Source organism: Eublepharis macularius, chromosome 7, assembly GCF_028583425.1.
Source record: "Eublepharis macularius isolate TG4126 chromosome 7, MPM_Emac_v1.0, whole genome shotgun sequence".
Lineage (NCBI taxonomy): Eukaryota > Metazoa > Chordata > Lepidosauria > Squamata > Eublepharidae > Eublepharis > Eublepharis macularius.
Window position 1 is genome coordinate 136,104,487 of NC_072796.1, and position 14,271 is coordinate 136,118,757.

The 14,271-nt window shown below is 40.4% G+C and overlaps 1 protein-coding gene across 1 annotated transcript in view; it reads right to left on the reverse strand.

Moving 5' to 3' along the window:
- TRAPPC9 (trafficking protein particle complex subunit 9) overlaps nt 1-14,271 on the reverse strand; it is a 500,310-nt gene that overhangs the window by 379,647 nt on the left and 106,392 nt on the right. The gene's annotated exons all lie outside the window — the stretch shown is intronic.

Below are 14,271 nucleotides of genomic sequence, written 5' to 3' on the forward strand. Positions count from 1 at the left end.
GCAACTACCCTTTGGGATGATTCAATAATAAGATACCAGTCAAAAAGATAACTAGGGTGAGTCACTTTTGTGAGGTCATGATTAAAGCTCATCCTTTTATTCCATTTAGAATGCAAAGGTATTAAATTGCCCCGCTCGCAAGAATACCATGTAATTCATTCTGATGCTGTCAATAAATAAAGCACGCTCCAAAGGAAAACAGATTAAAGAATTTGACTTGAATATAAAACACACAGGGAAATTTTTGCTTACCTGGAAATTCAAGGGGAGGGGGAATCAATCACTCGCACTAATTTAATATAGGTGAGCTTGAAGCGGGAGGGCATTGCAAAAGAGAGAGATGCCACTGAAAAAGTCCTGTCTGTGGTCACTACTTATCTCACCTCTGCAGGAGGAAGCACAGAGAACTGACCTTGGAGTCTTTATTTTAACTGGAGGGCTGGGCAGCATGGGAGGAGACAGTCCTTCAAGTATCCTGGACCTGAGCCATTGAGGCCCTTAAAGGTAATAAACAGCACTCTGAATTGTAGCTAGACTCTAACAGCACCTCAGTCTTGTCAGACCAGCGGTCCATCTAGTCCAGCATCCGATATCACACAGTGCCAACGAGTTATTCTGGAGGACCAACAACAGAGCATGATGTCTTCCCATTTAGTTGCCTTCTGGCACTGATATTCAGAGGTTTATTGCCTTTGGAAGTGGAGGTTCCCTTCAGTCACCATGGCTAGTAGCCACAGACACACCTACCCTCCATCAATCTGTCTAATCCAGTGATTCCCAACCAAGGTTTGGCAGGACATTGTCAGGGGTTCCATGCACAATTGTGGAATAAAACTTTTGAAATACCATAAAAATTTCATATGTCCCTAAAAATATGACTGTTGTTAAGTTGTGTACGCTGAGTTATATATGTATAATAGCAGCTCTTTAAAAATAAAATTTCTTGATAATAATTTAACAGTAATTGAATCACACTCCCTGCCATCAACTTTTTCTGGCCTGTAAACATTTTCATAGGGCGCGGTTCCTCAGGATTTGAAAATTTAATTTTGGGGAGCTTCCATAGAAAAAAAGTTGGAACACTGCTGCACCTGTTCAGGACTTCCCAGTCACCCAACCCAGTTGATAGGAGAAATAGAGCCAGGTCTCATCTGCATCTCAGTGGCATCTCAGTCCAAAATGACTTCTCTTAGCAGCTTCATGTAGATCAGGGTGCCCAACGTGGTGCCCATGGGCACCATTGTGCCCGCCAATGCCTTTCCTTGTGCCCACCAAGTGTTTTTAGAAAGTGGGTAGGGCTTGGTGGGACTTTTGCCCAACAGGGCTTCTGACTGGCCACTGGAGATTTGATTGGCTCTACAGATTTTTTAAAACTTTGCTTTGGCCAAAGCTGCTTCCACAGCACAAGAATCTTCATTGTGTAACTAAATGGAAGCTGTAGCGGTCATTTTGGGGCTAGCTCCGCCTCCTGCAGCTGCCATTTTGTGGCAGTCATTTTGTTGCTGCGCCCACCACACAGTGTCAGAATTCCAAATGTGCCCACAGGCTCAAAAAGGTTTGGGACTCCTGATGTAGATGTTAGCAGTATGGAGGACAAGAAGAACCCTCGCAAGACCCCAAAACATGAATGCCCCAGGGCCATCGCCAGGGCAGTCCCCCAGCATGATTCTTCAGAATGCACCACCCTAAGTAAGAGCAGAACCATCAAAGCATGGTGCAGTGTGACTGTCCCCCATTCCAATAAATATGGAACCTTAAGAAAGTTTCCATAGTACAGAAAACCAAGAAACTGACGCCTACTTACCTAGTTCTATTTTAACTGCTTTAAATAACTCTATCAGTCATCTATTTAAAGCAAACTGGCCATCTGTGATATTTGCTGCCCTTGTGAGAACTCACACTGTAACTAAATGCTGACCTAACGTTTTAGGACACAAAACCCAAAATAGTTATGCAAAGCACTGAAGCTTTTCCTCCGACGCAGTGCAACGTGCATGTAAGCTGAATTTCAGGAGCACCATGTGCGCTATTCCACATGTTTGTCTAGTTCATTCATCTACATTTATGTCTTATCAAGCCACTGAGCAATGAAATTGCATCACCCCTTTGTATAATAATATAGTGGTAGTGACAACTGGCGGAAACTAAATATAGCTTTTCTGCAGGATACACGTCTGAGAAATTAAACAATGCATCATTATCCCCTCCCTCACCAGACCACTCAGCAGCAGGATCCATCTTGAAACACGCACTACAGCTCAATAAAAAAGGGGGAAAAAACAAGTGCAGAAAGGAATATTTTAAATTTCAGCTGGCTAAAAATAACCTGGCTTGTAACGATTGGAAGTGTGAGCAGAATACTACTGGGCTGCAAAGCAGAGCTGGCGTGCTGCACGGCATGTACATTAACATTGTAAATCTGCACCTGCTCCCCCAGACTAAGATATATAGGTTGACAGAGACAAACAGAAATGTAGAGTGAGCGCTTACAAGGATATACAGGACGCTAGAAGGGCATAAATAGTTTATTTTCAAAATTACTCCCTCCAGGAATCTCACTGCTTTCCCTTCCTATGTATCAAGGAAAGACACCCACACCTGGAATTACCTGGACACCCACAACCACACCTGGAACCCTAGCCGGGTATCCTTGAATAACTGAAAATACTCTCATTCCCCACCCTAAAACACTAGATATGTTTCTTCAGGTTCATAAAAAGCTACCACTATATCCGCGACAGTTCAACGGGCATTTCAAAAACAAAAAAATGCTTTTAATTTAAAACACTTAAATTTAAAACATAGCCCCTGCCCTGTGTACCTCTACCTTCAGGAGTAGAGTGGGTGGCAATCAGAGACAGGGCTTTTCCTGTGGTGGTACCCTGACTTTGGAATTCCGACACCCTGCAGGGGTTCATCTAATACTTGAGATGTGTCAGGTAAACACTTGGTTGTTCGCCTTGACAACTGGCAGAGTATCGTGTTTTTCTTCCTTCTTCCTCCAACTGGCTGAGAGTCAAGGTGAAGATAAAGCTTGTCTTATTATTTGTAGCTGTCTCAATCTGAGGGAGAGTGTGTGGCGAATGTGTTTCTACATTATGTGTTTTAATGACTTATTGTGAGCCACTAGGGTGTTGTTTAATGGAGAGGCAGCATACAAATAAAATAAAATAGGCTTGGTGCTACTCATTGAGAAGACCCACTTGAATCTTTGATGGTGGCAGTATACGGATCAGCGCCTCCTCCCAGATAAAAAGCACAACCGTGCAGGTACATAGGAATAGGGACTCTTGTGAGATATTTTACACTGGATAATTTCACAGAAAATCACCACCGAAACTAGCTCACACATGAGCTCTAGGGCGTCTTTGTAATAATTGGCAATTTGCTAATGCACAGATTGGACAGAACTGGCAGAAATACATGAACCTGCACAGCTTCCAAGTTTCCATAATAAATCTTTAAACAGATTCAACATTATATCAGGATTTAGAAAGTGCAGCACTGGCTTGCTGGTACTGCCGCTACTGTTCGCACTCAACACATAAATGCGTGGACCCCACAGGTGCGAGGGCCAGCTGATTTTAGCTAATTTCCTCCTCCCACAGGAGAACTGTAACTCCTCCCCCAGCTATCCCCTGTACTCCACAGACCAGCATTTTGGTGGCTGCTGTAAGAAGGGAGAATGACCAAATATTGCCTCTCTTTGTGGAAATTCTAGGTAGCGCCCAACCAATAAGAAGAACACACTTTGCAAACTGCTCTGAGCGGGCGTTAAGTTGTCCTGAAGGGTGTTATATAAATCAAATGTTGCTGTTGTTGCTATTATTATTCAGTTACGTGTTTCAAACCAAGTTTTAAAATGTGTATCAATAGATAATGAAAAAAGCATAGGAAATGCTACATTTCACTTACACTCCCCATGCCACATATGAGTACATATATGTATGTGACATAATGTGAGAAGCAGACTTAAATCACAACCTGGCAAATGTCTCCCCCTACTCCCTCTCCTCTCAGCCCAAATCTCTTATACCAGCAGTATATGGATCAGGATTCCCAAAAAATGATCCGACTGGCCAGGCATGTAGGCAGTACATGAGATATTTAACGCTGGACCATTTCCCAGTGTATGCCATTCTCCAATTTCTACAGAAACTGTGTGCTCTTTCAGGACAACCCTAAAACTAGTTATCAGCCAACGGGGAAAGCTTCATTTTTTTCCAATCAACTCTCACCATCACAGTCTGAGCAGAAGGCAAAAGTGGCCACCGCCTGCTTGAGCTTTCATAAATACTTCTATGCCAGCTTCCCAAACTTAAACAAACTTCCTTCAGCCCTTCATAGCAGAGAAAACTGATTTTTACATTAGCAGGGCCGTTCCAAAAGACAGGCCAGGAAAAACCGAATCCTCCATGAATTGTCAACGTTGATATTACCTAACAAGTAAGGATTTTGCTGCTCTGGAACACACGGAAATAGATGATGGGCTATCAATGGAGATGTCAGAGGCTAAGGAACATGCGGGCTCCCTCCAGAGGCAGATTGACAGCGTCATACTTGCCTTTCCAAAAGCCACAAGACAGTGATTCAGATAAAATTCATGTGAAAAACAGAAAGGATGACCGCCTCTTTGTCTCACAAGTCGAATTTTGAGCAAAATGTTTTAATACAACATGCTTAAAATTCATGAGGACTGCTGCAGGCAGATAAAGAGGTTTTGTGGGGTCCTGACTGGTCTCCAGCAGGCTTCCTTGCCCCCAGTGGGTCCTTCCCACTGGCTGTCAGCAGGGTGACAGGAGAAAAATAGAAATGGGGGAAAGGTGACACCAGCATCCCGACAACAACATCCCAGTGAGACCAGATGTGACATCAGCCTACTGCCAGGGATGCTCTAGGTTCTGGGCAAAACTCTATGGTTGCACAGGAAGTGATGTCAGCATATCACCAACAACATGATGACCATGTTGGTGAAAGCCCCAATGCCTCTGTGAGTGCCATCATTTGCCAGCCTTGTACTGGTGACTCTAGCCTGTGGCCATCAGCTTGCTACCTGTTTGATTTCTGTCTAGCTTTATTAAATCCAGTGCTGTGTCCCTAATCTTTAACTTTCTATGTACAGCTCTTCTGACAGATTTATTGCCTAGATTTTTTTAAGGCTATACTGGGCAACACAAAAAGGTGTTTTACTTCTTTATCCTTTCCTAATACTGTTTTATTTAACAATGGACCATTCAGCAGCAATTAAAAGATTAACAAACTTGTAGCATGCGGTAACCAAATTCTCAACACGCTAGTAAGCACAATGAGTAAAGATTATTTCTAGTGCAACTCAGGGAAGATGACAGAAACAAAGGAGATGAACCTGGCATGATCTAATTTGAATATCATGAGACTGAAGGGGAAATATCTTTGGGCTGTGAAAACAGCTGAATGTACAGCAGACCCAGGAAAATCAATTTTTTTTCACCAATCAAGTTGCACAGAAATGAAGTGCATATTGTAGTGTAAAAAGATTCAAGAGAAAATAGTGCTGAAGGACAATAGCAGTTTAAACACTCGAGGCAAATGATAACACTATAGCTATGCCAAAAATAAGTGACTGCTGTACATTATTATTCAGGCATACAAGGCTGCTAATGTGTACACTTTTTAAAACCGCTACGAGAATGCTTTCCCCCGTCCTAAGTACAAAAGGAAAGCTGCAGATCCCAATCAGGAGCAATCACCATTTCATTCCCCCAGACAACCGCTAAACAGTTTTGTTCAGATTTGTAATGCCGTGTTCATTCTACAGCCAAAATATTCTTTCCAACAAAGACAGATTTAAGAATAGATTCATATGACTGGTACTGAAAGAGCATCCATACGCTGCGTCTCTTCCTTTGATACAGGCCACATCACTGAATGTAATGAGAAAGCATTTTCCAAAAGGAAACAAGATTCTAATATACAAATTGTTACTCATTTAAAAGGCAAGAGAAGTGTAGAAGAATATCAGCATTATAGATGCTGCTCCAATATGTTTTACATAAGCGTCAAAATGATTACTGACAGTGAAATCCTAAGCAGAGTTACTCCAATCTAAGCCCATTGAAATTGGAGTAAGTCTGCTTAGGATTTCACTGAAGGCAGTCTGTTCTCAAGTCATGTTTCTGGGGAAATTTGTGGCTCTTCAGAGGAAAAGAGCAATAATTGCAGACAAATTTCCATGAAAGTTAGTTTGTTGACCACTACCAATCGGTGAGGACTGTCAGTCCCCAGTTCAGATGGAGGATCCTCCGTACTGAGGTCACATTGCTTGGGAGAAAAATAAGAACTCTTTAAAGATTATGACATTGTGTGCTCTGTTATGTTACTTCTAGTAAAAACCTGGAAGTGATGCAATGGTGCACTTCTGAATTTTCCCCAGCCCCAACCCCCCTGCATTATAATAACAAACCAAATTTCTCCTGGCATGTTCTCTTGGTACCAGCTTTAAAGATGTTAGAAACTATAGTTTGTTCTCCTATGTTCTGAAAGTTCACCCAACTCCATTATTTTACTTCTGTCTTCTGTTAAGCATCTCCTCGAAGTCTTGTTGGACCAGTTCTGAGGAAGGGCAGTGTACACTACTACAAAATGGTGGACATAACATATGTTCCAGGCCAAGATACCTCCCATGACAGTAGCCACTGTTCTGAATGGACAATTCCTGCAGACACAAATGTGATGCTTCCTAGACTCTTCTGAAGCATTTCTATGATGAATCTCCCCTTCAATCACCCACCGTGAGGCAGATTTTCCCACCAAAATGCAGTTTGCCTACTTTGGCAGATTAGCATGTTATTATTTGAGGGTTTGAAAGTCTGTTTGTCCCACCCTGTCTGGCAGATATTTTTTTGGCTTTTTAGCCCAGTTCAGGAACCTGATGGGAAGAAGCAGGAGACTTCTTCCTTTCTGTTGGAAATGGCACTAGAGACTATAATGTTCAAAAGAAATAACATTATTTAACAGGCAGGGATTTGATAAGTGTAGTTAGTGGACTGAGGTGCTGAGGTAAAATTTTGTTGGTAATACAGAATACACTTTGCATAATTGGCAAAATCATGTCCTTGATGCCTAGTTTCTTGTTTCTTAACAGTGGGTGATGTTTTACTTAGTACTTTAGTTACAGCAACAATGTTTCTTCACAGAGTTTCCTATGACAGATCAGGTTTTCCAAAGTTAGTTTAAAACTGTTTTCCTTTCACAACAGACCGGGAGTCTTCCTCAGAGCCAAACTCCCTTTAGACACTGGGCAAGAATTAATCTTCTCCTCAGTAGATATAACCCTCCTTCTTTTGGCTTGAAAGGGAATCTCAACTCAGTAACTCAGGCCAAAACACACTCACAGTTCTCTCGTATCTGTGTAAAATGGGCTTCAGTTTACGCTAACACTTATACTTTGAATTCCTAAAAAGAATTCTTCTTTAGGACATTAATGTTACAGTTAAGGCAAAATATTTCTCTTTTCTCACTCAAGAGAAGAACCTGTCTGACCTTCCCTGTCAGACTCTCACACATTCACTCTCTCTGAGCAATGCTATCAGAAAACAACTGACTCCATTCAGCCTGGTTCTAACTGATCAATCAGAGAAGAAACAGCAGTTCGTCACAACTTCCTACTAGGCTCCACTCAAGGAGGTTGAGGAAAGTCAGAACAGTTCTTGGAGGAAAGACATTTTTGTTTCGGTTTCTCTCTGCATGGACAAAGGTTTCTAAGGCTAGAGAAAGAATGTATCTATGATGACCATCTATGCTATGATGTGCCAGCCTTGGATGAGCTCAGCTTTTTATTAGTCAATCAACTAGTAGGAAGAGACTCTACTAATATACATATTGTATTATGGGATATATTCATACTCTAAAGCCAAATTTCACTATCTTGGGATAGAAAAGTTCAACAAAAATAAAAGCATTTTTTGGTTGAAGAAGTCATTGTGTTTGATGATACAAAGACATCAAGAGCTTGGAAACACATCTGGATATGAGGCAGAATGGTTGTTTTGCATAGATTCACCCTTCTCCTTTCAAATACTGAATATCTCACATCAGTATGGTGCCTTTAGAAAGATTTTTTGTTGTTGTTGATTTGAAACAACAAAAACTTTGCTTGGAAACTAAAAAAGTAGACAATTGAACTTTCATGAATTTTAAATGAAAGCATCTAAAATCACATAAAATTAATAATTTCTAATACTTACGTTAAATGGATCTGGATGAAATAAAAAAGTACCTCGATGGCAAAATAAATAGGTTTCTGGGTTTATTTCGGACCCCAGGTGCTTTTTTGTTTACAGAAAGCCATTTAGTAACTGGCTGTACTTTGGGGATATTGTTTACTATTGTACAGATAACAATGTCCTAAAGGGACGAAATTGTGTGGCCCATTTTCTATGCATTTTGCCAATGAAAGTGCAACCAGGCACCGGCATAGGAAACTCACTGTAATGATTTGAAGTAAATGTGTGTATGTGTCTTTGAATGCTTGGTGTGGTATAGATGAAGAGTGGGGGTGAAAAAGAGGGATGAGTGAGTGATGTGATTGGCTGATGACTGAGAGTGTGGGTAGCCTGAACTGTGTGTTTGTGAAAGAACAGTCAGTCAGAGAAAAGCAGGCAAACTGAGTGTGCGCCTGAGGAAAGGCCTTACTTGTAAATGAGAGAGAAATTAATATCAAAAGCAGGCAAGCTGTGTGTGAAGCCTAAGAGAAGATCTGTGTGACTGGGTTTAAGTAAAGTAACTTTAAGAAGTGAAAACTACTCTTTTGAAACCATCAAGTTTTAGAAATAATATGAAACTGATACACTTCTTATAAAAATAAAAGTTCACTTTGGGGTTTTTTTATATCCCAGAGTATCTGCCGTTGCTCTATCCCATTCCTATCCTCAGGGCCACATAGTCCCAAGAAGGAGCCTGATGCTTGGGCACGTTACTAAAGGGGAAATTTAAATAAAATATCTTGGAATATAATATTTCTGGTGGCAGCAACCTACCTAGAGGGTATAAGAGAAAGATTAAAGCCAGGAAAAATCTACCCAAGAGAAAGAAAGGGGTCGTAACACTCACCCTAAGCTCGGTTCCAGGGTTTTCAAACAGAGTTCAAAAACTGAAAGAATTAACAGACTAACTAATTCGCCCAGTAATGGCATCTAGGTTGAGTGTTTTCCAAGCAAACAGTCCAATTTCCCCTTTAAGTAGCAGAGTAGCTCTTCTAAAAACAGCTACAAGCCGTATATTTTCAGCAGACTGATAAGACCTTGCGGGCTTGATAAGACACTTTCAGCATTGGGTAAGCCTTTCCTCAAATACAGCTAGCTAAAAGCTCCTAGGTGGAAGACTGACTGAATTCCGTAAGTTATAGGTCTTTAATATCAAACATAATACAGAGGAAGTCCAGATCCATACTCCTCCAAAAGCCCAACACTGACCAGCATCTTCCAATGCCCTAGGACACTTGCAAGAATCCTCCACAACAGACAAGGGTTTTGTGGTAAATATGCAAGAGCAGACAACTCAATGAGGGAACGGTTCTCTGAAGCTAGAAAATTTTAAAACTACTGCAGTGTGGCCTTGTAATATGAATACTTCCAAAGGCTTATGAAAGATTACAATGAGTCAGCTCTATTTCAGAATTTAATAAAAAATCAGGAGGAAATTCCCAAACAGCGAGTCATTACTCAGAGGAACATGAAGCTAGCCAAGTAATCAGGCATATAAGAATTGCACAGTCACATTCAAAGCAGCTTTCCAACTTCTGGGGATTCCGCTTTCGTAATTTACTTAGATCATCATGAGCTGAACAAAGACAAAAAGTTGGCCAATGGAAATTCACTCGCAACATCTGACAAGCTCACAATATATTCTACAATACTGCTGTATTTATTAAGGATTATCTTCTACTTGTTTTTTCCCCAAATGTTATAAACACATTATTGATTCTGTGGCTTGTTGAAGCTGATTAACAAATCTTGAGCAGGAAAAACTTCTTGTTCATCTTTTTTTGGACTCAAAGAGACAGAAGGACTGAAACAGATTATGCTACTATCAAAGTAATCTTAGGATCATTATCTCTAAGCAGATAAAACAGTGTTTCTGAGGTGCGTGTGTGGGGGGAGAGTGATTGATCAGTAAGAAGTGGCTTAATACATCTCTGATATTCTCATACAAACGGCGTTGAAGCTGGACATGTAAAGATATATCAATCCTATTAAGACCGCAAGGGCAGATTCTATCAGAATAAGGCCTGTTCTAAAACCTACCTTCTAAAACCATAGAAGGTTTAATATTCAATCTCACAAATAAAAAACCTCCACAATACATATAGGGAGGTAAGGTAAAGATTTCGGAGAAGTGCCAAAGAACAAGGGGGGACAGACACAATAAGCTCTATATGTCAAACATCCAAGATCGATTTCTATAATGTACTTTATAATCAGAGAAAGAGCTTTTGATTTACCCATCTCAGAAATAAGATTAGTCGTCATACCGACATGTAGCAGTTTCTTATCCAAAGTTTTCATCCAAAACAATTTGAAAGTGTTCTATCTCAAGAAAGCTAACAGACCACCCTCAGCAAAAAAAAAAAAAACACCCAAAATTTAATCTCAATTTGAGGGCAGAGAACCACGGTCTTGCTTCCAAAGATGTTTGGCCAAATCCTGCCCGCAATGCAGCATTTGTGACACAACATGGTATACTCAACAGTTTTCTTAGAAACTGAGCAAGGAGCTGATCAATATTTGTGGATACCGCTTTAATCCAAATAGCTAAACCATAAAGAATTAGGGGAACTGTTTTCAAATTAAAATCCTGCACAACTCCAGGAATTTGCTCCACCACCACCCTCCCTTTATTATAGCAGATCCGGTTTATAGAGTTTGCACAGGGTTTTGCTTTGTTAAACGCCATTCTAATTTGGGGATTCCAAGATAAGTCTGCTGAAACAGAATCCCCAAATAAGAGAAGGTACTAACTGGCACAATATTAAATCCATTGATTGACCATTGTACTGGGGGGGCTATCTCCTACTTTTGGTGGAGACTAGGATCTTAGATTTCTAGTAGTTAATCACCAGCCTGTCATTCAGAAAACAGTTGGTAAATATTTGCAAGACCTTTTGCAGATCAACCCTGGTGCGAAACAAAATCGCGGCATCATCCACATAAAGCAAGACAGGAACAGTAGTATCAGCTAATTTATGAGGATGGCATCACTCGTCAAAATTAGATGCTAAATTAATTAAATATAGATTAAACAGAATGGGAGCTAGTAAACACCCTTGTCTTGCCCCTCTTCCTAGGTTAAATGAGTTTGTTAAATTTCCTTCATACCCACAGTGCCTTGAACAGCTGGTCTCAATATAATCGCTGCATAAACCCTAGGAGCCTTTTGTCAATGGCGGTTGTGGCAAGTTTACTCCACAATTTGAGGTGATTTATAACACTGAAGGCCCCTTTAAGACCAATAAAGGCCACATATAATTGCTCCTTTTAAAGGATGAATATTTCTCAGCCAGGTGGTAAAGTACTAGGTAAAGTACTAGGCGATGGTCGTAAGTAGAGGAGCCTCATTTGAAACCAATCTGCTCATGACCCAACACAGCTTCCAACTCTATCCGGAGTAAGAGAAATACAGCTTTTCCAATGAAGAAGGCTAACTGGTCAATAGCAGCATGGATCCAATTAGGCCCCTTTTTAAAAATCGGGACTATAATCGAATTTCTCCATGAATTAGGCATCTGGTCAGATGAATTAATTAAAGTGAACACTGGGGACAGGACTGCAGCCCGCCACTGAGGATCAACCTTAAAAAGCTTGTCAGGAATTAAATCGGGGTCAGGAACTTTTCCTAATCTTAGCACCCTAATAAGACATATGATCTTCCTGATTAATATCTCAGGCTACACAGCTGCACAGTCAAGAGAAATAATATTCAAGGATGAGTTGGAAAGACCAGCATCATAGAATAACTCCTTGCAATAATTTTCTCACACTAAAGGGACACTGCAGCAAGGAATTTTGAAATGTGAATTAACAGCATAAGCCAAAAGGCCTTATTGTTGTTAATAGCTGAGGTGAGACATCCCCATTTCTTAGTCAAGGATGCCATTTTCTGGTTTTAATAAGTTCTCTGTAAGTTTTCTTAAGTTCCAGCAACTCTTGAAAACCCCATATTGTGCAATTGCCTTTAAACTTATGATGCTCCTGTTAAATGCACCCCGTGATTGCTCAGCAATCAACATTGAACCAATTATTACACTTAGCTTCAAAAGACATTTTGATGAGATTCTTTGTAACGAAAAGTGGTCTAAACAAATCAAATATCTTATACAAATTGGCTAAGCCAACCAAAGCTAAGTTTGACTGCAGGACCTTCTTAACTATGATGTTACAAGAAGTAGTACTCATTATTGTTCAGGCTTTGTCACTAGAGTTGATACTCCAGCACAGTCAACAAATATTATTATTGTTTCGGGAGAGTGAAAAACATTGGGCTAGTGCAAGATACTGATCAAGAGGAAGAGCCATAAGAAAAGAAACAGGAAGGTGATCAATTCCCATATAATCACAAACTTTTAGCTGTTTGAAGTGGGTCAAATACTCAAGAGAAACAAGAACAAAGTCTTTTGAACTGGCTTCTCAGGGGCCTGTGAAGACATCGGCATTGTAGACTGAATAGCCATTCAGCGGGATAATATTTCTCTGAGAGCTAGTTTGGTGTAAAGGTTAAGAGTGCGGGACTCTAATCTGGAGCGCCGGGTTTGATTCCCCACTCCTCCACTTGAAGCTAGCTGGGTGACCTTGGGCTAGTCACAGATCTCTGGAGCTCTCAGACCCACCCACCTCACAGCGTATTTTGTTGTGGGGATAATAATGACATACTTTGTAAACAGCTTTGAGTAGGCATTAAGTTGTCCTGAAGGACAGTATATAAATCAAATGTTATTATTATTATTAATTGCAAACTTGGCTAGTACTAGGCCTGCGATATTTATTTGGCATCTTTAGATCTTCTATTATGCCAAGCAGGTCTAAGAAATTTGTCGCAATCAGGACCAAATAACTTAAAGAGAGGAGTGTAGTCGTCGCTGCCTATCCTTGCATTGAAATCACCCGCTAATACTAAAGGAATTTCTGGAAATCGGGCATGCAGACCATCAACTATTTTTCCCAAATGGCTCTATTTCTGTGTCTTGGTGGTAGGAGTCGATAGCAGAATATAAACAGAGGAAAAAATAACAGTCAAAGCATCCAATTTCAGCAGAAGTGCAATGATCAAGTCATCTGCCACCAAAAGATTGCAGTATCCAATATTCAAATTTGAAGATACTAGACAAGTAAGAACCCTCCCCCAGCAGCCTACCCCTTCCCCACACACACACACACACACCCTTGGACCTATAGAAGCGCACTGGAAATAAGTGGTGTAGTCAAGGAAAATTAGTTCATCCATTAACCAGGTCTCCTGAAGGAGTAAGATATCAAAAGAAGCTAAAAATGCTTTGGTATTGGTACAATGGACTGATGAGTGTCACTCAGCTACGTTCCAACTTAAGATATGGAGCCTACTGGTCCCTGCCAGTCAATTTCTCACTAAATTCATTTTAACAGAATGTAATACTAGAAGCTGTGCCAGCATAGCAGGCGAGTCCAATCAACTTCTTTCAAAACAAGCTTCACTGGGGAAAAAATGAAATACCCTGTGAACCAGTAAAGATAAACAACCTCTTCAGCACCAAGGTCTGTTATGGAAATACAGAATAAATCAGAAAGATAGTACACTTATGTTAACTAGAGTCAACTAATGCTTTTTTTCAAACGTATATGGACATGATGAAACACAGACCTTGGCTACTAAATGTGCTGCTCTTTGGGATAGTATTTGTGTTATTACTAATGAAGAACAAAAAGCTAAGTTAAGAGGTTCAGATGTTACCTCTTCCCCTCCACTGTTGCACATAGTGACATTGGACTCAGAAAACATGGGGCTACTCTGGCTTTTGTGGACACCTGTAATTTTGTCAAGTAGTTCTGTGGAAACCTCAAGCAAACACCAGATGTAATGCATAAAAAAGTATTGCCTTGGTTTAATTCTTTGGTTGTTCCCTTTTTTCCACGGTCCGTGTGAAATCTATACCTTGAATAAGTCTATCAGTGAAAAGAAGAAAAATCAGGCCATATTTTATGGGGTGCTAGAAATACTCAAAAGTAAAAATCACACTAATGAATGCTTGCAGCATTACATATA